General features: G+C 46.2%; 1 protein-coding gene across 3 annotated transcripts in view; it reads right to left on the reverse strand.

The window, feature by feature from the left end:
- The window catches only part of ADCY7 (adenylate cyclase 7), a 164,379-nt gene that overhangs the window by 117,543 nt on the left and 22,362 nt on the right, over window positions 1-24,474 (reverse strand). The window contains exon 1 of one of the 3 annotated variants that reach the window (XM_083165373.1): window positions 22,107-22,131. The exons of 1 other annotated variant lie outside the window; for it this stretch is intronic. The gene's annotated coding sequence lies outside the window, so the exon portion shown is untranslated. Of the gene's footprint in view, window positions 1-21,929; window positions 22,070-22,106; window positions 22,132-24,474 lie in introns of those variants that run through there. One more of the 3 variants, XM_083165372.1, reaches the window with a different exon arrangement.

A 24,474-nucleotide genomic window follows, 5' to 3' on the forward strand; every position in this document is an offset into this window, starting at 1 on the left:
TGCAGGATCAGATAGTAGGGAGAATATAGCAGCACTCACGGACTTGTTCAAATGAATACTCTTAACTCGAGTTAAGAGTATTCATTTGAACAAGTCCGTGAGTGCCGCTATATTCTCCCTAATATATATATATATATATACATATACACACATACACACACTGTACCATAGTACCAATACCAAATCAAACTACTTTGAGACAAACCTTAAATCATACATTAATATAAAGAAAAGAAACATAATAGACAGGATCCCTTATCTGTAAACATGGACAAGTTATGTAAAAAGCACAGATATCATCCCCAGGGGCACCAAAACCCAATAATCTTCAACCCCAAACATGGCATACCTGGATCCCTAAATACCCCCCCCCCCCCCCCCCTTTAAACATTATACTGCCTAACTTCCTGATACAGGAACTCCATGGCATCTACACCTGCGAAACCCTAAGGGCATAGTGCACCCAAGCCCAGAAGCAGAGGGGCAGTGAGGAGAATCCGGAAGTCAACTAGCAGAACATTTTATCTTAAGTGAACATAGAGTCCAAAGTAACCAGTCAAAAAAAAAAAAAGAACGAACCAAAGGAGAAACTAATGGATCCAACCCTGCTGGCAATTTGGTAGGAGAAAAGTAGAAAAGCACAGACAGGATATAACTATAATAAAAACATCAAACAGAAATCAATAACATGTAGACAATACAGAGGATTAATAAGGTAAACAAGCAATAAACACAGAAAAGGCCAAACATCCAGCGAGATGGCAGTTGAAAGAAGGTGGCAGTCTAGCATCCAGAGGAAAAAAAAGCAGGAGTGGAACCTAGGGCCTTATTTTGGTTCATTCTTTCTGACAAAATCCTTCTTAGATGGGCAAAACCATGTGCACTGCAGGTGGGGCAGATGTAACATGTGCAGAGAGAATTAGATTTGGGTGGGGTTTTACTTCAAAGTGAGATCTATATTGCAGTGTAAAAATAAAGCAGTCAGTATTTTCCCTGCACAGAAACAAAATTACTCACCCAAATCTAATTCTCTCTGCACATGTTACATCTGCCCCCCTGCAGTGCACATGGTTTTGTCCATCTAAGAAGGATTTTGTCAGAAAGAATGAACCAAAATAAGGCCCCTAGTGCCTGCAGCAAGTATCTCTGAGGGACATAGGCGAATCTAGGGGGTGGTCCGGGGGTGCACCGGACCACCCATTAGGCCAGCCCCGTGTCTCTAGCCCCCTGGGAACCGGAGATACTGCCAGGAAAGCTGGAATGTTTTGCCTATAGGATAACATGGGACCCGCTAATTCCGACCCCCACCCAGTTCAACGGCTGCCAGTTCGGCATCAATGAAGCTCAAGGTTGATCTCAGTCGAACCCAAATTGCTGGGCCTTCAATCTGATACCAGGCTGGATCCATATGGGTTAATTGGTTCCAGGGATATTGAGGTTAAACCGTTTTTTTTTGTCCACTCGGCTAGAGGGGACACCAGGAGGGGAGTGGGAGCGTGTTCTGCGCTGTGCTCTGCTCCTCTCCCCATAGAAGCAGCTGCACCGCTCTCCATCTCTCGCTGCAGCAGCGAAGGCTCATATAAAAATTTACAGTAAGTGGCACTTTTGGGGGCATTGCTTAAGGGACGCTACAAGTGGCGGTATGTGGGGGCATTACGCATAATGTGTGGATTAATGTGTAAGGGGCATTACGGTGTGCAGCATTATGTGTAAGGGGCAATATGTGTGCAGCATCATGTGTAAGGGGCATTATGTGTGCAGCATCATGTGTAATGGGTACTATGGTGCGCGGCATCATGTGTAATGGGTACTATGGTGTGCGGCATCATGTGTAATGGGTACTATCGTGCCATCAAGCAAGAACCCCCTAGCAATGAGCACGTAGGTAAGCAGCACTTATGTGGGATCAAGTCGTCCTCGGAGGACCGCAAGATTTTTAACTTCGATGTTTCAAAAGTATGTTTTTTTAGCTACTACGGATTAAATTAAATGTCCAGAAGTCTTTCATTTTTTTTAAAATCCCATACTGTTCGGAGATGGCTACTTGTACATGCTGCAGTGTATGTGGCTATTGGGCATAGGTCATTAGGTCAACAGTGTCTAGGTTGACAGTCAAAAGGATGACCACTATTAGATTAGTTGACAGTTAAAAGGGTCGACATGGTTAGAAAGTTGACACTGGGTAAAGGTCAACATAAGTTTTTGTGGGTTTTTGGTGTCTAGGTCTAGGTCAACATGGACACCGTGTAACACTCCCCATGCTTCGGGCATGGTGCCTTACTGCGCTCGCACACTTTTATTGTCTCCATCTCTGTGCCCACTGGGATGGTAAAAAAAAAGTCTTAAAAATCATGAAAAACTCACGTCAACCTTTTTCCATGCCAACCTTGATCCATGACGACCATTAGTGAGCAACATTTTGACCGAAGATGTAGACACGGTCGACCTAATGACCACATTCTGTGGCTATTATGTTGATTGCATTGACATGACTGTTGGTTCAGCTGAAGTTAGGAACCAGTAGCTCAATAACGCTATTCAGGTATAAAATGATGGTAATTAGTCATGAAGTGTCACAGAAATGTGACTGGACCCTAATGAATTTAAAGGCTGCATTCTCATGAGCACTGGTTCAGTCTGCAATGGCTATCCACCATGATTAGATAACATGGATACTTTTGGTTATTTGCTATAAACTTGTTATTAAGGTGCCCATAACTTATAGTGACTGACCTCTACCTTAGCTTAACTTAAAATAAATCACACCGACACGAAATAAACCACACAGATGATAAATAAACACATGGAAAACCAAGTGCTTGATTTCAAAAGGGTCAACAAGCATTTATTGATTGGTGACCATGTTTAAACTAACTTTAAACTAAATTGGAGATGTAATTTTAACTAGGTTTTAAATAAGCTTTAAACTAAATTTGGAGGATGGCAGAGAGAAAGTAGCTACCAACGCCAGCCCAATCAACATGATCTTATACAAAAACCAAGGAGGGGCTCACCACCACCTCCTACCTGCATAACCTGCATTGTGCGGGACTCACCACTCTTTAACCTGGAAGAGCAGTGGGCGCTCCTGAACATTAAAGCCCTTTGTCCAATTGCATGGGAAAGACACACTCACCGTCCTACCAAAGGGGGTGCCCCACAATGACCTCTTATGCCATGCTTTGACCGCTGACCGGTAGCAACTTTCCGCCAATTTGGCTATAAAAAGCCGACAACAATCGCACCCAAAACTGAAATGGGTGCCAAAATTCCAGAATAATCCAGGGCGGGCAGGAGGGGCTTCTAAAAAGGCAAAGAGGAACCACATGACCAGGAATATATACCCCATTAAAGGTAAACTCCCCTTTTACTCCTCATAGGCTGCTTCCTTATCACCAGGTTACCCACAGCAAAACCCACATGAAACTGAAGCTAGCCTTGCACTTGCCAGATGTGTCAAGCTTCAAAATAGATAAAACTAGAGAATGATAAACAACCAGCCAATCAGCTCTTACCTGTCATTTTTCAAACCCAGCCTGTATTATGGTAGTTAGGAGCTGATTGGTTAGTTGTTTATCTCCATTTTGTCATACCTCCCAACAGTCCCGTGGCCGGCAGTGTCCCGCGGCGGGGGGGGGGCAGTGTCTATTCCAGCAGCCAGGGGGGCTGGGGGCATGGCTAGAGGCTCATAGAGCCTCTGGCCATGCCCTCACGGTGGCAAAATGGGATGTGGCCTCACGGGAATATGCGCGTATAGGCCATGCCCCCTTTTCGGATAGCCCCCTAATTTTGGGACGCGCGTCTGTGTCCCTAATCGTCAGCCTCCAAAGTTGGGAGATATGATTGTCACTTTTTCGAAACTTGATACATCTGGCCCTAATTGTCCCAAAAGATAGGGCTCTTAGGTGGCATTGTGCTTATCCAGTGCTCAGCCAGTTTTATAATACCGTGTTCTCACTGCCAGTGAGAAATACACAGCTTTTCCACTGCATTAAAATTCCCGGGTGAAGTTCTACCCGGTAATTTGCCTTTTAACAAGGGTTTTTCTGCAGTGTGAACGGGTCAACCTGTGTCTGCATACCCGGATCTCAAACACGGGTAAAAAGAAGGGTTTTACATGTGTATGAGATCCAGGTATGCGACCCGTTCACATTGCAAAAAAACCCAGTGTTAAAAGGCAAATTGCCGGGTCGACATGATAGACCCGGGAATTTGCCTGCAGTGAGAATGGGGTATTAGACATGTTGCTTCTTTATCTGCTGTGGTTTCCATGCTCTGCAGTCTATCCAATATGTTGTAGATATGCATGTTATTGTTTGCACTTTACCAATCGTCTTATAGCCTGTCAAATATTAGTCAGATATTATTTCTCTTGAACATTAAACGGATATCATCTCCAATAGCTGGGAAACACACAGACTTATGATTTGCTCAGACCAAATCTGTTATCAGCCCTTTATACCCAATTATAGTAAACATTATTTTACTTGTTCTGTAATGATTAACAGCTTCAGGAAGCGCAGTTACAGGCTCAATGGTAATAACAGCCTGTATCCAGGATCTAGGTATCCAGAAAATCACACTTACCATACAATATCGGATACATATAAACCAGAAAATCCACTACAACATAAAAATGAAAAGTCTGTATTGCTGCTTTTTTTAGGAATAGTTACAGTAAAGTATATACACCATTTAATTCAGATGTTTTAAGTTGGAAGGCGAATGATGTATTTGAGCAGTTTGACTTATTTTTTATCGCTATATAAGAAACTGTAAATAAATAAAAATAAATAAATAAATAAATAAATAAATTGTGTACATCTAATATCCACCTCCTCCTGTAGGGATCAGGTTCTATACTGTGTACTTGAAATAATTAGGGATGAGCGCCGGGGCAGAAGATTTGGATTTGGATTCGTCGACGGGATTTGGATTTGTCAAACAGCAGTGAAAGGCTTTGGATTTTTTTCAAAAATGGTAAAAAAACACACAAATCACGTAATATTTGCGTTTTTTGTCCTAGACAATTTTGACCACTTTACAACTCACAATGTTGTTTTCATTCAATCTAGGACCAGGGCTGCAGCAAGCTGGCTGGTTATTAACGCACGGAACTTCTGACAGTATCAGTATGGTGTATTGGGGTGCAGGACACACAAACAATAAAGAAGAGCAAAGTTTTTTTTTAATGCGCAGCTTGTATAACGCTGCGTGCAGGCCGAACAATCACACACCCACCTTCTGACAGTATACTATTGGTGCAGTGCTCACAAAGAATGAATAAAGAAAAGAAAATTTGATTTGGATTTTTTTACTTTAATTATTTTCAATGCGCAGCTTGTATAACGCTGCGTGGACACAGAACAATCACACACAGAACTTGTGATGTATTGGGGTGCAGTATACAGCAAGAACAGCCAAATTTATTTTTATACTGTATTTTTTTTTTTATGGACGGGCCTTGGATAACACTGCGTGGACCGCGGAGGCAGAACAATCACACACGGAACTTGTTCTGCTTCGGACAGTAGTATATATGTATGGTGTATTATATTGCAGTGCAGCACATCACAATGACCACACACCACAATGAAAAAAAAAAAGAACAATGAAAAGCTGACTGACAGCTTGTCTGTATACCCTACTACACTGACTGACAGCAGGGCCGGTGCTAGGGTGTTTGACGCCTCCCTGCAAACTTTAAATTTGCGCCTTCACATATTCAATAAAGGGACAGTGCACACCAAAGGGATGTGCTGCAAATAAAGGGTGTGGTGTCATAAGGAAGAGGCATGGCTGCACAACAATATCACCAATTCAATTAAACCATATAGTAGCACAACCTTATTCACATTACAACACAGACATAATATCCCTTATACACAAAGTCCACAATAGTGCCCCTTATACACATAATGACCACAGAAGTAGTGAACCTTAAATATAGTATCCACAGTAGTGCCACTGTGGGGGAGGTTGGCAGCCAGACAGAGGGGAAAAGATGATGGGAAGCAAATGGGAAATGACAGATGCTGGACAGAGTGGGGGACAGATATGGGGAGAGGGGGGCAGATGCTGGGCGGGGAGATGGATGACAGATGCTGAACAGAGAGGGGGTGGCAGATGCTGGGCAGAGAGGGGAAACAGATGCTGGGCAGAGAGAGGGGGAAGATGCTGGGCAGAGAAATAGGGGAAGATGCTGGGCAGAGAGAGAGAGAGAGAGAGAGAGAGAGGGAACAGATGCTGGGCAGAGAGAGAGAGGGAACAGATGCTGGGCAGAGAGAGAGGGAACAGATGCTGGGCAGAGAGAGAGGGAACAGATGCTGGGCAGAGAGAGAGGGAACAGGTGCTGAGAAGAGAGGGGGGATAGATGGTGGGCAGAGGGGAGGAAGGGAGGATTAGGGTTGGAGGTGGGCAGGGGGAATGTAATTGATTAAATTATGTTAATTAAATTACTTGATATGTGAGAGGAAGATGACCGATGGTGGGGTATCCGATGCTTACCTTTCGTCCATCTCCCGTCACTGTCTATCTAAATGCCGATGACTAAATATAGTCGTCTAACTAGTCATCTTCCTCTCACATATTAAGTCATTTAATTAACATCATTTAATCAATAAATCATTACCTCCCTCAATATAATAAAAACATTAACTCCCACAAAAGCAATTATCCCTTCATCCCCATAATGACCCCGCCCCCTTTTATAACTTTCCCCCTTATACTTCTATTTAACCCCTCCCCTTCCAACTTTCCTGTTGCTGGGTCAAAATTCGGCTCTGTTCTGTACCTACTACCCCAGATGGATCCCTGCCTTGTGGAGTTCACAGGCAGGTTTGGGGGCAGAGTCACTTGCGGTACTAGTGCAAGGAGGAGGAAGCACCATTGGAGGAGGAGGCCAGGAGTCCCAGGGACAGCCTTGGTAGGATGGGGGCAGGGGAAGACTAGGATACCCTAGCTCAGGGGTGTAACTATAGCACCGCAGCCCCCGCGACCGCGGGGGGGCGCTATGCATGTGCGGGCGCCGGGGGCTGCAGTGCTATAGTTACGTTAGCTGCAATGTGAAGGGAGCAGGGGGCAGGGGGGCATTGAGGCGGCTGGGGGGACGGACGCTGCGGGGGACACAGAGGCGGCAATTACTTACAGCTGAGCCGGGCAGGGGGAGCCGGGAGCGGTCTGTACTGAAGGAAAAAAAGCCCATACAATGAATGGGCAGCCTGTGATTGGCTGCTGAGCGCTGTCTCAGCCAATTGCTGACTGGCTGAGAGAGCGCTCAGCCAATCACAGGCTGCCGATTCATTGTATGGGCTTTTTTTTTTTTTCTTCCGTACTGACAGTGACAGCTCCCGGCTCCCCCTGCCCGGCTCAGCTGTAAGTAATTGCCGCCTCTGTGTCCCCCGCAGCGTCCGTCCCCCGCAGCGTCCGTCCCCCCAGCCGCCTCGCAGCGTCCCCCCCACCTGCATTGACGGCTACCTGGGGGAGCGGCAGGCGGCGGGAGAATATAAAGAAATCTTATTCAAAAGACCGGGCGGCCGCTGATTGGCTGAGAACTCAGCCAATCAGCGGCCGCCCGGTCTTTTGAATAGGAACATATGTATAATGTAACATATGTATAATGTATTATTTCTAGAGATGAGCGGTTCGGATTCCGTGGAATCCGAACATCCCCGGGCCGGCGAGCCGTGCTCGTTAGTTTCTGCCTTTGTGCGGAAAACCGAGCGCGGCGCTTTAACTCTTGGAGTGCCAAGTGAATTTGTCAAAATTGGTGTGAAAGTTGCCAAGCAAATATTTTTCAAACGTGATCTCTGGGCAGGTTGTACCAAGCACTTTGAAGTAAACCCCACCCAAATGTAACTCTCTCTGCACAATATACAGTACATCAGCCCCACCTGCAGTGCATAATTGTTTTGTCCATTTCAGAAGAAATTTGTCTTTGTGAGTGAACCAGAATTTAGGTCAAAGTTCAAATCGCACCTAGCACACATCTGACCGTGTGTGGGCACTATGGGCGGGATTCTCTAAAATCCGCAGCCCTCTTCGCCCGGCATCGCATTTCTAATGACCGCATATTCTCTAAAATATGTGGTCATTAACGCAAGGGACAGCTCTTGCGGTAAGAGCTGTCCCTTGCGATGCGGCGCCGTTGCTGGACTTCCGGGTCTATGACCCGGGAGTCCGTCTGCGCAGACTGACGCGCCGGCCGCAGGGCATGCTGGGAGGGATCCGTGACGGATCCCTCACACACCGCTGCGGTAAGAAGCCCATAGGCTTCTGCAGGGGACACTGCGGAGGGAGGTTAGAGAATACAGAAATGCGGTAAAAACCCCGATAACGGGGTTTTTACCGCATTTCTGTAATAGAGAATCTCGCCCTATAAGTGTGCCCAATAAAATGTCTCTATTATGGCTGCAGACTAATTCCAGAACTCTCATGGTTAACGGTGGAAACTAGAATAAGATTTTTTTTTTTTTGTAGGTACGAGATGACCACAATAGATTAAGCTCTCTATGGAATGCTTGTAACTTACTTGAAGGATTTACCAAAGTACAAGATACAGATATCTAATGCCAAATGAGATATTTGGGAAGGTACAGAACTCCTCGGTACCAATGTCCAAGCAGAAACAGACTTGTGCACTGAGGTTTCTTATCTGATTTATGGATGACCTAAATTAGTAGAACAGGCTAAATTCTTGGATTGCACGTTACATTGATAGTTATTCCATTTCCGAGGCTTTCCCCAGCAAAATATGTGAAAGTAATGTGCAGGTGACATGTTCCTCTGTAAGGGAATATATCTATTTGACATTTTTTTTTTTTAAATAACCTTAGCTTAAATACAACATGAGGCTGATACCCCTTTCACACCGACAAATATTTCCCAGGTTATTGCACATGAATGCGCAACTACCCAGTAAACTGGTCAGTGTGAAAGGGTCCTGGAAGAATGTCCCAGGTCCAAAGGCAGTGTGAACAGGTAATGGCCCGGATCCTGTTCACTACACTTTAAAGACGCAGCTGGAAGATGCTGGCATGTGCCAGCGCTGCCCTGGCCCCGCCTCCTGATTAAGTCACCCACCCGGCATTACGTTGGGATGAGCAGCTAGTGTGAAAGCGCTTGCCAGCTGGGTCGCAGCCGGGATTTTGTTCCCGGCTTGCAATCGCTTTCCAGTCTGAAAGGGGTATTAAAATACCCACATTTACCATTTAAATAGATTTGAGCATATGTAGCAAAAACCTGCAGAAATATAAAATGGAAAGAGATAATGTACCAACCAATCAGCTCCTAAATGCTATGTAGCAGGCAGCGGGGGGAGATAAACTGAGCATTGGAGAGAGATAAAGTCATCAGCTCAGTTTAAAAAAAAAAAAGCCTGACAGTCCTGATTCCGATGGTCAGTGTACCAACATCGGAATCCCGACTGTTGGTATCCAACAGAGGGGCAAGCACAATGAAGCCCCTTGCGGACTCGCTGCACTCGCCATACGGCACGCTCGGTGGTGAGTGCACTATACTCCCTCTATGGGGGTTGTGGACCCCCACAAGGGAGAATAACCCCTGTCAGTCAGGATCACGACTGTTGGGTATTTTACAGTTGGGATTCCGATCCAAATCCAGTCCAGATAGAGAGAAATGTGTCCCTCCTGGAATAGGTCATGTTGGGAGGTACACAATCTAATATACCTTGACATTGGCCCCCGGTTTTAAGTGCCCCCCAACAAGCCTTAATCTGGCCCTGGCCCACAACATTATTACTATGGACTTGGGTACAAAATCCCACAGTAAGCAGAATCCTGACTGACAGAATAAGTATTTTAACTTCTTCTTCTAAGCCACCTCCTTCCACAGCCTAACCCTATCACCACCTAACATTGCAGCGTAATTCTAATCCTCCCAGACCCCTGCAGCCTAACCCTATCACCACCTAACATTGCAGCGTAATTCTAATCCTCCCACACCCCTGCAACCTAACCCTTAAGCTGTGTACACACAGGGGAGATATATTGCTCAGTTTCTCCTTTTCATCAGCGACCAGAGATGGTCACTGATGAAAGGGAACCTCTGCCGGCGGTGCCGCAGAGGTAATTAGCTCCTGCGACCAGCGATTAGAACGGGGCTGAAAACGGGAGCGCGCACCCGGCAATTTATCGCCGGGGCACACTCCCATCACTGGCAATATGGTCGCCTGCGACCATATTTCCAGCGATTTCAGCCCCTATCGCCCCCGTGTGTACACAGCTTTACATCCTCCACCCCTTGCAGCCTAATTCTACCCTCCTACACCCCTGCAGCCTAACCCTATCACCACCTAACATTGCAGCATAATTCTACCCTCCCACACCCCTGCAGCCTAACCCTTACATCCTCCACCCCTTGCAGCATAATTCTACCCTCCTACACCCCTGCAGCATAACCCTACCACCACCTAACATTGCAGCATAATTCTAACCCTCCCACACCCCTGCAGCATAACCCTACCACCACCTAACATTGCAGCCTAATTCTAACCCTCCCACACCCCTGCAGCCTAACCCTTACATCCTTCACCCCTTGCAGCCTAATTCGGTACTTGTTTCCTAGCACGGCGCCCATCGCATTGCATACCATAAGGCATATGATGGGGGTTGGGATCGTTTGGTCGAATGCATTATGGTCGAATGTCATTACATCGAATCCATTAGGTCGAATTGCTAAAAGGTCGACATGATTCTAGGTCGACATGGGAAAAGGTCGAAATGATTCTAGGTCGAAAGGTCATTAGTTCGACAGGTCATTAGGTCGACAAGGTCATTAGTTCGACATTGTCTAGGTCGACATTCACAAAGTCGACATGGGGTTTTTCACTGTTTTATTACCTGAATGTCAACACAGTCGACATGGACACAGTTTAAAGTGCACTGCATCCCCTCGCATCGCTCGCCATGCGTCGGGCACGGTGCCTCGCTACGCTCGGCACACTATTTTATTCTCCCACCACACCCTAGTGGATGGTAGGGCATGAAATACCGCCTGTCAGCACATGTCGGCTCAAAAAACAGTGAAAAACCCCATGTCGACTTTGTGAATGTCGACCTAGACAATGTCGAACTAATGACCTTGTCGACCTAATGACCTGTCGAACTAATGACCTTTCGACCTAGAATCATTTCGACCTTTTCCCATGTCGACCTAGAATCATGTCGACCTAGAATCATGTCGACCTTTTAGCAATTCGACCTAATGGATTCGATGTAATGACATTCGACCATAATGCATTCGACCAAATGACCGCATCCCATTGTATGCCATATACAATGGTATACAGTTTTAAATTGTATAAGCACCCTAATGAGTGTTTTCAATGTTAAATGGCCCCTATAAGATAAATAATTGTATAAGCACTGTAATAGGTGCTTACAATGTTAAAAGCACCCCCACGCCACCCGTACTATCAACGCCAACCCGAAGTGTGGCGAGCAGAGCGAGCCCGCGAGGGGTGGCGGTATGCGTCCTCCGACCTTTTCATACCCCCACTATTCACGTCGGCGTGGAGTTGATTTTATAAGTGTGGCGAGCGGACGCAGAATACATGTGAAGTAATGCGCTTGTGCTCGCCACGCTTCGGTCTCGGTGGCTCGCTGCGCTCGCCGCACTATATAAAATCAACTCCACGCCGACGTGGATAGTGGGGGTATGAAAAGGTCGGTTGGCGTTGATAGTTGTGGTGGCGTGGGGGTGCATTTAACATTGTAAGCACCTATTAAGGTGCTTATACAATTAAAAATCGTAAAGGGGGACCATTTAACATTGAAAAAAAAAAACATTTTAGGGTGCTTATACAATTTAAAATCGCATCGCATTGCATTGTATGCCATTGTATGCAATGGTATACAATTTTAAATTGAATACAATGCCATCCGACTGAATATCGTGGGTGCCGTGCTAGGAAACAAGTACCCCTAATTCTAATCCTCCCACACCCCTGCAGCCTAACCCTATCACCACCTAACATTTCAGCCTAATTCTAACCCTACCACACTACTACAGCCTAACCCTAACATCCTCTACCCCTTGCAGCGTAATTCTTACACTATCACAACGGAATATGCTGCGCTATATAAGAAACTGTAAATAAATAAATAAATAAAATGATGATGGCAGAGACACAGTTAAGGAACATAAATAAGCAGTTTTTTTTCAAATGAAAATAAACAACCCACAAATTTGATAAAAAAAGCCACAAGACGACAATAAGCCATACCATAGTTGCCTGTCCTCCTGCATTCTGCAGGAGACTCCCTGAAATATCAGCAATCTCCCTCTCTCCCTCATTAGTCTATCAATCTCCCTCATTTCACCTAGTCCACATTACACGGTTACATTTTTTGGGGGAAATCAGCACCATTTCCCAGCAGGTTAACATGTATAGTAGCTCTTACTAACTGCTTTGGGGATCATCTACATTTGGATATAAGTCATTTTAAAAGATTCCTCTCAGATGTAGCAGGACACACCCACGCTTCTAGGTGCCACGTTCACAATCTCTTTGCACAATCTCTTCATATATGGAACTAGACACGCCCTTTGGGTGGAAAATGACACGCCCGCTCAATGGGGCGTGGTGCAAAATTCTTCTACCAACTATAATCTCCCTGAAACTAGTTTTCAAAAGTAGGCAAGTATGAGCCATACAGACACTGACATACATCTGCTTACATAGACATGCCTAAATGAGTAACAAAACAAAACAAAAACAAAAAAACATGAAGCTACTACTCCTTTAATATAGATAGGTTTACAGAAACTAGCAATTAAACAAAGCTGGCAGCTGTGGGCAGGTAAAATGTATTTTATTGTGTACTATTTATTTTGTATGATAAATGAGTGCTATTCACCATTCATGTATTAAGCACTGTTAGAGTGAAGTGGTTTCAGCATAATGCGTAAGCAGGTACATTGTGTGCTCAGACTGCACTGCACACTTCTACTGCTGTTCCACAGGAAGTCCATACTCTACGTCCTGTATACCGAATTATTGAAAACAGACTTCTGTAATGTCCCTTGGAGATAATGTAGTGTACAGTGTAACTCTTTACTCTTAAAGCATGGAGCATTAAAAATCATAATACTGACGCACCACCCCCAACAATGCCATGTGTATGTTTTCTTCAGTGTGTAGACAAAGCTATCCATACTTCATACCTCCCAACAGTCCCGATTTTATCGGGACAGTCCCGATTGTCAGGGCCTGTCCCGATGTCCCACCCGCGGGCGGCAGTGTCCCGCGGTGTGGGGGGGCTGTTGGGAGTCCCCCCTGTCAGCTGCTAAGCAGCGGGGAATAAACGCTGTGCGCATGCGCACAGCGTCTATTCCCGCAGCCAGGGGACTGGGGGCATGGCTAGAGGCTCACAGAGCCTCTGGGTCATGCCCCCATAGCGGCAAAATGGGGGCATGGCCTCGCGGAAGAGCCACGAGTATAGGCCACGCCCCAAATTAGGTCACACCCCCGAAAATTTTGGTGCGCCTCCGGCATGCAGGAGCATCGTCCCGCATGCAGACCTTCAAAAGTTGGGAGGTATGATACTTATCTACCTGACCCTATCCTCCAGGGAGAAAATGCTCTGTTCCTGGACTTCCCTGGTAATGTATGATTGCCAGCACCTGTGGGGAGCTAGGTAATTCATAAGAAAGGTTTTTCACCACAGGTGCTGGCAATCATACATTACCAGGGAAGTCCAGGAACAGAGCATTTTCTCCTGCATGGAGAGGGTCAGGTAGGCAAGTATGAAGTCAGTGGCGTAACTAGAAATTGTTCTCCCCCCTGCAAAATAAATTCAGGTGCGCCCCCCCCCCCCCCCCCCCCAATTGAGAAAAAACAAATATTCCATTAATCAGCAAGTACTGGGGGCAACGCGGCACCCACAGCAGCAGCGCACCCACCAGGAGGGAACAAGCACATGGTACACGGGCCAGCGTGGCACCCGCAGCCGCAGTGCACAGAGAGGAAACACCCCCGCAGAAGCAGCACGCTGAGAGGGAACCCCCGGTACAGGGGGCAGCACGGCACCCACAGCAGTAGCGCGCTGAGAAGGAACACTCAGACGCGCACAGCAGCAGCATCGGACAAAACCCCCCACATGGACAGCGCAGGTACACAATAAACAATACCTGCGCTGCTTTTATGCATCCGGAAGGAGAGCATCCTGCTCTCTACAACGAGCAGCGAGGAAGGGGGAGCGGCGGCCGGCCAAGGTAAAGTGGGAGCGGCAGGCAAGGTGGCAGGGGAGCTCTCTGGCTGACTGTGACTGTGTGAGGACGCTTAGTGACCCGCCCCATGGGCGGTTCATGGGGCGGGTCACTGAGCGTCCTCACACAGATAGCCAGAGACTGAGAGAAGTCTGCGTATTTTATTGGCAGCTGCTGCAGACTTCTCTCACTCAGGACTGTCACGCTGTCTGGAAGCCTGTGTAAGCACCATGGTCCTGCGCCCCAGTGGCGTCTGCTCCCCCCCGCGACCGCTTGGGCTGCGGAGTGGTAGTTACGCCACTATATGAAGTTATATCATAAGTGTGCTCTTATTGATTCAAACCAATACAATACAGGACAACAGACTTCTAGTATTAAGGTGCCCACACACGCACCAATGCGGGCGGTGCGATGCTGTACGATGGGGTGCGCGCTCCCGTGGCAACTCATCACACAGTACAAAAAGTATGTGCTGCACATACTTTTTGTACTAGCTTTTTCTAGCACAGCATCGCATCGCATGCACATCGTATGCACAAGGCATACGATGCGATGCTATGTGTGCTAGTTAAGCCCACAACGCACGCCGGGATCGGTGCGTGTGTGGGCTGCATTAGATAAGACCTAGTAGGTCCAGAGCATACTTGGCTTCTTTTGAAAACTGGTTTCAGGGAGATTATAGTTGGTAATATAATTTTGCACAGCGACCAATTAAGGGGGCGTGTCATGCTCCACCCAAAGGGCGTGTCTAGTTCCATATATGGAGAGATTGTGAAAAGAGACTGTGAACGTGGCACCGAGAAGCGTGGGTGTGTACTACTACATATGAGAGGAATCTTGTAAAATGACATATACAAATGTAGATGAGCCCCAAAGCAGTTAGTAAGCGCTACTATACTTGGTAATGTGCTGGGGAATGGTGCTGATGATTCAATATAAAATGTATCTGTCTCTCATTCCTTTTTTCCCCAAAAATGTAACAGTGTCATGTGGGCTAGGTGACATGAGGGAGATTGCTAGACTAATGAGGGAGAGAGGGAGATTGCTGCTATGTCAGGGAGTCTCCTGCAGAATGCAGGAGGGGAGGTAACTATGATGTAACAGTGTAACGTGGGCTAGGTGACATGAGGGAGATTGCTAGACTAATGAGGGAGAGAGGGAGATTGCTGCTATGTCAGGGAGTCTCCTGCAGAATGCAGGAGGGGAGGTAACTATGATGTAACAGTGTAACGTGGGCTAGGTGACATGAGGGAGATTGCTAGACTAATGAGGGAGAGAGGGATATTGGTGTTATTTCAGGGAGTCTCCTGCAGAATGTAGGAGGGTAGGTAACTATGGTCCAGAGGCACAACCAGAACTTTGCGGACCCCACAGCAAGTTCATAACTTAGGACTGGGTCCTAAGTTTCTGATCCTTATAGTAATCCCTTGCACCCACTATAGTTATAGGTTCATGAAGTGTAAAGCCCCACACACAATAAGAGATATTTTAAACAACATCACACATTTTGCTCCTTCTGAGTGGTATTGTTTAAAATATTGCTGAGTGTGTATACTCATTATTGTGTAACAATGGACTCTACCGCAAGTCGTTAATGATGTCCTCTGTGATCCTACATGAAGATAGAGCACATCGTTAACTAACAAGAGCCATGCTGCAGAATGAAGTTGTTGGCATTGGCTAGTGTGCATGCACTTGGCGATGCCGATGGGACTCCTCCCATTGCTGCCGATATATCTGGGTACACACACCGGATAGCATGTACCCAGCGTTACATACAGCTAGCTTTACCATTGGTCAATACAGGACTGGATTTTCAACAACTCACAATAGTTTGGGAAGCAAAATATCACCTGTCCCACAATCTGACCAAATCCTATGTTTAATCTACCTTTTTTTTTTTACTTCATTTGCATTATGATTTCTGTATTTCTCAAAATATTTTACCCAATTTCTGAAAGGCATCAAACATACTGTACTTTGTGTTCAAGGAGCTGTTCTATAAAAAGGGGTGTGATTTTTCTGCGTTTTACGCATACATGAAATCAGCAAATCAAATTTTCTCCTGAGCAGTGGTACTTATGGTGCCCATACACTTATGCGATGGGATTCGATGCGACATCGAAGTATGATGTCCATCGAATCCGATCACATTTTTGGATGCAAAAGTCAGCACCCGATGTCGCATGCCATCTTCCGATGGCACATCGGGTGCTGGAAGAGGGCAGACAGGGGGTGGCGGAGTAGTGTATGCTAGCAGTAGCGCTTGTGGGCGTCGGAAATCAGCGGTGGTGGAAGATTTGTTTAAAACACTGGGCTGCCCTGTGATTGGCTGAGCTCTCTCAACCAATCACAGGGCAACCCAGTATTTTAAACAATACTCCCGCCACCACTGACTCCTGCCGCCCGCATGGGCTACTGCTAGCGCTACATTACTCTGCTGCCCCCTGATACGAGACGCAGGTACGCAGCCAGCGGTTCCTAGGGTCCCCTCTCCCAAAACCGCACACTGCTGAATGCGTCCCCTCCACCCCCGGATTGTATTCAAGAGATCGCATGTGGTTAAAAAACCACATGCGACTGCTCCTACAATTTGATAGATATTATGTGTAGCACATAATATCTGCCGATGCGACATTCGACGGCGTGCCTGCGCATCGTGTCGAAAAGTCCCTTAAAAATGCATACAATCATTCGATTTATCGGACAGAACTGGTCGAAATCAAATGATTGTATACAATATCTCACAAGTGTATGGGCAGCATTACAGTTCAAACCTGGGCTTCCAGCTCTTATTATAGGAAAAACAAAAAGTAAATATCATAAAATGCATGTTTAGAAAATACAATTATAGAATAGGTTCTCTGGGCCTTGGGGAAAAACAGCATGTATTGTCTATTTGAAACTTCTCTAAATAAAAGAAGATTAACCTCAGCCACTTCCAGTTTAAGAAAGAAATAAAAGCTGTCGAAAGGTAAACATTTCTCCCAGCCCAGAGGAAGTGGTTTCGAAGCAAGCAATAGACTAATCTGAAGCTCCAGCCTTCACTACAGACTGAGCAAGTATGAGAGTCAGCAAAGTTATACAGCTGCATGCAGCCTGTATATGGGAGCTTTATTCTTCACATATATGTTATGCTTGTTAAAATGGGTTTAAATTCAGCATTCTGTAAGATTTCAATAAATGTGTATTCTGTACAGGGGTGTAATTCAAACTTTGTGGGCCCCATAGCAACATTTTGAAAAGGGCCCACCACACACAGTGGGCCTTATTCTAGTTCACTCTTTCTAACAAAATCCGGTACTTGTTTCCTAGCACGGCCACACCGATTCAGATCGGGGTGGTCGGGCTTAAAAAAATCGGGTCGGTCGCATCGCATGCGATTTGGTCGCATGCGATGCGATCGACGCGACCGACCGATTTTTGTCCCTGGGACCCAATTTTACATTGGATTCAATGAAAAAAATTCCCAAACCCCCCAAATTGAAGCGCGTAAATACCAGCCCACGATAGACGCCAACCCGAAGCGTGGCGAGCGCAGCGAGCCCGCGAGGGGCGGCGGTACGCGTCCTCCGACCTTTTCATGCCCTACTATCCACTAGGGCGTGGAGTGAGAATAGAATAGTGTGGCGAGCGCAGCGAGCCACCGAGCCCGAAGCGTGGCGAGCGCAGCGAGCCCCGCGAGGGGACGCGGATACCTTCACAGGTAAACGCGTCCCTTCGCGGGCTTCACAGGTGTCCGCGTCGCCACGGACACCTGTGAAGCCCGCAAGGGGACGCGTATAACGGTGAAGGTATCCGGCTGCGCTCGCCACGCTTCGGGCTCGGTGGCTCGCTGCGCTCGCCACACTATTCTATTCTCACTCCACGCCCTAGTGGATAGTAGGGCATGAAAAGGTCGGAGGACGCGTACCGCCGCCCCTCGCGGGCTCGCTGCGCTCGCCACGCTTCGGGTTGGCGTCTATCGTGGGGCGACGACGGGGACATGTATAATGTGAAATGGGTCATATTGGCCCATTTCACATTTTTTGACATTTTTACACCTTTTCAATGTTAAAATTTTTTTTAACATTGAATCCTATGCAAAAATCGGGGGCATCGCGTCGGTCGCGTCGGGACCAATGTTAATGGTCCCGACCGACGCGATGCCCCCGATATTCAATGTTAAAAATTTTTTTAACATTGAAGCCTATGGAAATATCGGGGGCATCGCGTCGGTCGCGTCGGGACCAATGTTAATGGTCCCGACCGATGCGATGCCCCCGATATTGTCTCCTAGCCGGCAAAATGGACCTGATTTCAAAAGAAATCGGGTCCATCGGGGGTAATCGTGTCCCTTAATTAAGGGACATGATTACTTACGATTGTGGCCGTGCTAGGAAACAAGTACCCAAAATCCTTCTTAGATAGACAAAACCATGTGCACTGCAGGGGGGCAGATGTAAAATGTGCAGAGAGAATGTTCACTAGAGAGAGGCAGGGAGTAGAGCTGTGTACACACGGGGGCGATAGGGGCTGAAATCGCTGGAAATATGGTCGCAGGCGACCATATTGCCAGTGATGGGAGTGTGCCCCGGTGATAAATCGTCGGGTGCGCGCTCCCGTTTTCAGCCCCATTCTAATCGCTGGTCGCAGGAGCTTACAGCCACAGACCAGAATCGGTGATTACACTTGGATATGACCGCATAATTCTTGGAAAAGCACCAGCGGTCGGAGCCTTACACCGGAGCCTGGGAGCCGTTTCCCCTACATGTTCACTGAAGTAACTTACCCTAACACCATGTGCACATAGGTGGGACTGAGATACAAATTAAACTAATGGTGTGTACACACGGTAGATGTGCCTTAAGATCCTATCCACGATCTGATCAGATAGGATCTTAAGGCACATCCGATCTGCACTATATAGACAAGGCAGCCAAGACTTTCTGGCTTCCGATACGTGAACGCGCATCGGGATCGCAAGGGTTAAAACCCTTGCGATCTGCATCCGATGTTGATCCGATGTTGACTATATCGACAACATCGGAAAGGAAATTGGACCGTGTGTACACAGCATAACCCACTAACCTACAAACTAACCTGTGTGGAAACGGTACCACCTGTTCTATCAAAATTGCATGCATGCACTAACCGTATAGATTGGGGGCTATTTAAAATTCTAGTATCTGGCTGATAATTGTCATTTTGAAATGTATGTTTTTTATATTTTTAATAATAAATTTGTATATTATTCTGCATAGCGCTGCATCTACTTTTGTTCTTCCTTTTATAAGTGGTGGGGATACCAGCAAAGCCCCCTTTTATCTTACTTACTTGAAATATTATATATACCGGTTCCAAATGCTTTATGTTGCAGTTCCTGCCTCATCATTTAGCTTTGCCTCACTGCCCAATCCCTGGGTGCAGCGGCAGCTGCAAGCCTTTGCAAAGCCAGGGCAGCATAGCATAGCATCCTGGACAAGTGCACAAATTACACACAAGATTACTGGACCTTTGAAAGGGGGTGGAGACAAATTGCAGGGGCAGGGTTAACCTGGGGTCGCGGCACCATCTTTTGAACATGCTAAAGAGAAAATTGTGTCTGCCAAGGAGGGGAGAGGGGGTGGGGGGCTCTGGGTAGCTAGCACACCCCCATGCATGTGCTAGTGCAGCTGTCCCTGCAATCTCTTGCACCATTATTTCTATAGCATTGATAAGGAGTACAGCCATGTCTGACTCAGTAGTGCTAGTGCACATACAGATGAAGCCATCCTCATCTAGCCCTTTAATAGGATTAAGTGAGCCAGAGCTGTCAGACTTAATCTTCTACTAATCTCCTTCTGTATTGTTCTATGTATTGTATTGCAGCTGAGAACAATAGATTATAATAAGCCTTGGGCTCACCATGGCTCTCCAGAGAAGGCTGGTTGAAGAAGGCTCCATCTGTACACGGTCTTGTTAATTTTCACCTGAATTTAAGGGTAGACCTTAGGGCACTATATTGGAAACTAGTGATGAGGAGAGAGATCTAAGAGTCATATTTAGGTGACAAAGACAGATAAGCAATGTAACACAGCAATGAGGAAGGCAAGTCAGATGCTTGGTTGCATAGGGAGAGGAATCAGCAGTAGAAAGAAGGAAGTAATAATGCCACTGTATAGGTCATTGGTACGGCCTCATATGGAATGTTCAGTTCTGGAGGCCATATCTTCAGAAGCATATAAATACACTAGTGTCAGTACAACAAAAAGCAACTAAAATGGTGCATGGCCTAGATCAAAAAATTTACCCGGAAATACAAAAAAATCTCAATATGTATAGTTTGGAGCAGAGAAGAGAAAGGGGGACATGATAGAGACTTTCAAATATATTAAGGGTTCCACCAAGGTCCTGGACGAAAACATTCTCCAAATGAAGAGTACTAGTTCTAGAAGACGAGGACATGCGCTGATACTGGAGGGAGGTAGGTTCAGGGGAAACAATGGAATACCCTCCCATCAGAGTTTGTAAAGGCTAAGGCTAGAACCACATATAACGGCCACTTGGGTCCTGTTTAACGGAACCGGCTTCACCGGAATGAGGGTGTGTGGGGTCACACAGAAAATTGAGGCCGTTCCAGCAAAACAGGATACAGCAACTGCTGACCAGATTTCAAAGGGGAACACGGCCGCACTGTGTGAACGTATGTGTGGGCGGCCACATAGAAGCCTTTGTGCAGGCTCCTTCCGGCCAAGCAGGAAACGCTTGGTCGCTATGTGTGGACCCAGCCTTAGACAGTAGAGCAATTTAAACAAAGATTATAAAGTAAATTCCAATATAGTAAAATAAATACCACTTGAAATAAATAACAAAGATCTACTTCAGCTCAAATTGATACCCAACACAGTAGTACAGGTAGGCTGGTATTTCTACACTATATACACATTCAATCCAAAATTAATAAAATAATATTAAATAACAGTAAATGGGCTATAAAAGGCATGTTCTTCTCTCGACTCTGGGCTTCAGTGCTGACAGTCTCTATACCAGTTGCACAAACCTTTGAGTGCACAACACCCTGGTTTTACTTACTGTATATAAGTACTTGTGAACTTCAAAACAAAAGCATGTGTTTTATATACGGATATGTCTTATTACGATGTGTTATATTTTAATCACACCCCAAAAAAAAAAAATCATATTTCTGAGCATCAAGTCCCAGACAACTTGGCTTGGCGTCTTTTTCTCTGAAAATTTGCATTTGCATAAATTAAACAACACACACAGAGAACAATTACACACCCTAATGCATATAGATCAGGGTCCTATTTATAAAGGGTGCAATGTGCACGGTACAAACATGTCCCTGGGGGGCCCACACTAGACCCCTTTTTTTATTATTATTACCCTCCGGAGTCCAGTGACGAGAGCAGCTGCGCTGCCAGAATCACACAAAAAAAATGGCCGCCACGCCATTTTTTGGAACTCTGCGAATGCACAATAGAGTCTGAGCACTCTAGTACTCAGACAACTATGCTGTACAGTCCGACAGAGAGGAGGAGACCCAAACTAAGATTGGAGTTCTGTTACGGGCAACCAATCAGAATCTACTTCTTATTCATTCAACACAATTATACAAGTATTCTAGAAGATAATAGATAGTAAAAAATCCTGTTCTAAAGTATAATGAATTGTGCTTATCAAACACAATTAGGTTCCCAAATTTACAAATCTCTCACCTTTATACTGGTGCCGTCTTCTGAGCCTGGTAAGTGTATCACAGATCTATTGCACACACACAGATGCAACACATTTTCCTTGTCTGTTCTCATTAATGTTTGTGGTTCCATACACATAAATCTTCTCACAGCAATGAACACAACCAGCAGACATTAAAAGTTTCCGTTAAGACTCACCACAGGAGCACTATCAGTTTCATCTTCTGCGATTTGCAGAACTTCCTCTGCACACCCAGTTTTACACAATGTCAAAAAAAGCTGTGTGCAAAGTGGTGAGGCATGACCCAGGCAGGTCTCCTCACAGCGGATGGAAGGGGTAAACCCTAGGGCGGCACTGCCCAGAGAGCAATCCAGGTGTACAGGGGGAATAGTATAATAAAGGGAATATATAATAAAGCATGCCGTGAAGCCGATTACATATAAGTGCTGTTTACCTATATGCTCGTTGCTACGGGTTTCATTCTTGATGCCAAGGGTTTTATATTTCATTCTCTGTGCCAGTGGGGGTTACATACACTATGCCAGGGGTTATATGCTCTGCCAGGGGTTACATGCTTGTTGCCAAGGGGGGAGTGAGTGCTGAGCCCTGGCACTGGCAGGGTGAGCAGTGAGGTCAGGCACTGGCAGGGTAAGCGGTGAGGCCAGGCACTCGCAGGATGAACTGTGAGGCCAGGCATGGGGAGCGGTGAGGCGAGGCAGGGGGAGCAGTGAGGCCAGGCAGCCGGGCAGAGAAGAACTGAAGGAAGCGCAGCCCGCCCCAGCGGCTTTGTCACTGTCAGAACATGTGCTATTTGAATCTTGCGCCAGCTCACACGGTCCGGCAGCCAATAAGGAGCCGCCACTCCCTATTGGCTGTGCGAGCCGGCGCGAGATTTAAAATAGCCACAGACCGGCTCTGTCTTTGTCGTGCAACCCGGCAGCGGCTATTATCTTTGCTGGCGCTTGGTCCCCGGCGGTGGTCGCGAGTTTAATACTCCTTGAGGAGGAAGTGCAGATGCCAGACGCTACGTCCCTGCTCTGTTCCCTGACAATGTATAGTCCGGGAACGCCACCCGTCCGGGCTCCGGACACCCGGCTTAATTACTGGACTGTCCGGAGTAATCCCGGACGGGTGGTAAGCCTAGGTAGATTATAGAGGAATGATCAAGAGCATGGCAACTGCAGTTTAATGCCAAAACAAAGCAACATCATGCACTTGGGTCTCAAAAATCCAAAGACTAGGTATAGTATAAATGGCACTATAATGGAAATTACTGAAGAAGAGAGGGATCTAGGTGTCACTATCTCAGGAGACTTAAAGGCAGGTAGGCAATGTAATAAAGCACTGAAGAAGGCTGAGAACAATAGATTATAATAAACCTTGGTAAACCATGGCTCACCATGGCTCTCCAGAGAAGGCTGCTTGAAGATGGCTCCATCTGTACGCGGTCTTGTTAATTTTCACCTGCATTTAAGGGTAGACCTTAGGGCACTATATTGGAAACTAGTGACGAGGAGAGGGATCTAAGAGTCATATTTATATTTAGGTGACAAAGACAGATAAGCAATGTACTGTAACACAGCAATGAGGAAGGCAAGTCAGATGCTTGGTTGCATAGGGAGAGGTATCAGCAGTAGAAATAAAGAAGTAATAATGCCACTGTATAGGTCATTGGTACGACCTCATCTAGAATACAGTGTTCAGTTCTGGAGGCCATATCTCCAGAAGGATATAAATACATTAGAGACTGTACAAAGAAGGACAACTAAAATGGTGCATGGCCTACATCACAAAACGTACCAGGAAAGACTAAAATCTTAATATGTATACTTTAGAGCAGAGATGGGAAAGGGGGGACATGATAGAAACGTTTTTAAACATTTCAAGGGTTTTAACAAAGTACAGGTGGGAGACATTCTTCACAGGAAGAGGAGCAACAGAACATGAGGAAATGCACTTAAACTAGAAGGAGGAAGATTCAGGGGAAATTTGTGGAAGAATCACTTCACAGAAAGGTTAGTAGATAAGTGGAATAGCCTCCCATCAGAGGTGGTAGAGGCAAATGCAGTAGACCAATTTAAACATGCTTGGAATAGGCATCTGGATATCCTTACAAAAAATGAAGGATCAAATATGGTTTGAGGTAACATGTTTAAAAAAGGGGCAGATAAGATGGGCCAAGTGGTTCTTATCTGCCGTCAAATTCTAAGTTTCCATGTAAGCAGGGGTAAGGCCATTGGCCACCTACAGACATTCTCGTTATATTGCTGGATTCGGACCATGTTTCGTCTTGACTCCCTGCTTACTTATCAGAGGCTGCTACTGTTGTATGCTTGATGGAAGGTAGGCAGCTACAGGTGCATCATGGCTGTATCCTGCTCGGGAGCCTGTTGCCTTTGGAGGGGCAGCCTGCTGGCACATGGCACTGTGTGGGCATACATATTGGCAGTGTGGGGGGGGGGGAGATCAGGCAGGGCTTGGGGGAAGATTAGAGAGATACTTGGTACAGATTCTATTAGTATTATTGATGAGCGGTCCAGATTCTCCGGAATCCAAACCGCTCTG

The sequence above is a fragment of the Crinia signifera genome, chromosome 11 (genome assembly GCF_055691185.1).
Source record: "Crinia signifera chromosome 11, ASM5569118v1, whole genome shotgun sequence".
NCBI lineage: Eukaryota > Metazoa > Chordata > Amphibia > Anura > Myobatrachidae > Crinia > Crinia signifera.